At 46.2% G+C, this 474-nt stretch overlaps 1 protein-coding gene across 1 annotated transcript in view; it reads left to right on the forward strand.

The window, feature by feature from the left end:
* The window catches only part of NKX6-2 (NK6 homeobox 2), a 6896-nt gene that overhangs the window by 6221 nt on the left and 201 nt on the right, over nt 1-474 (forward strand). The window lies entirely within an intron of this gene.

The following is a 474-nucleotide window of genomic DNA, read 5'->3' on the forward strand; positions in this document are numbered from 1 at the left end:
GTGGCCGTTAAAACCATGCAGGGATTTTTTTTTTTTTTTTAAAGTCAGTTACATTTTAAATTACGTTTGGATATTGGATAGATTTCGGGCCAATTGCTGCGTAACTTAGTTTGTGTTTAGGGTTCTTTGTGCTGCAAACGATTTAACAAAAATACATACCATATAATTTAAAAAAAACCCTCAAACCAAACCCCAAACCAAAAAGCCCCCCGCAGGTAATTTTTTTTTTCAACGGGCCAGTTTCCATCAGAGACCACATCCAGTAATCGGCGCAGCTTCACCTTGCATACCCACGCAAATTGTTTAGCAAGGACTTCAGGCGCGGCGAAGCGTTGAAGTGCGCTGGGAGCCAGCCATCCTTATTTTTTCTGGCCACCATGCTCCGTTTTCAACAGATGATCGTTCCGCAAAACGGCCGCTTTCCCGGTGGTGCGGCTCTGGCTGGCGACATCCCTGGAGGAGCCACGGGCTGGC

The sequence above is a fragment of the Egretta garzetta genome, unplaced genomic scaffold (assembly GCF_000687185.1).
Source record: "Egretta garzetta isolate BGI_Z169 unplaced genomic scaffold, ASM68718v1 scaffold766, whole genome shotgun sequence".
Classification (NCBI taxonomy): domain Eukaryota; kingdom Metazoa; phylum Chordata; class Aves; order Pelecaniformes; family Ardeidae; genus Egretta; species Egretta garzetta.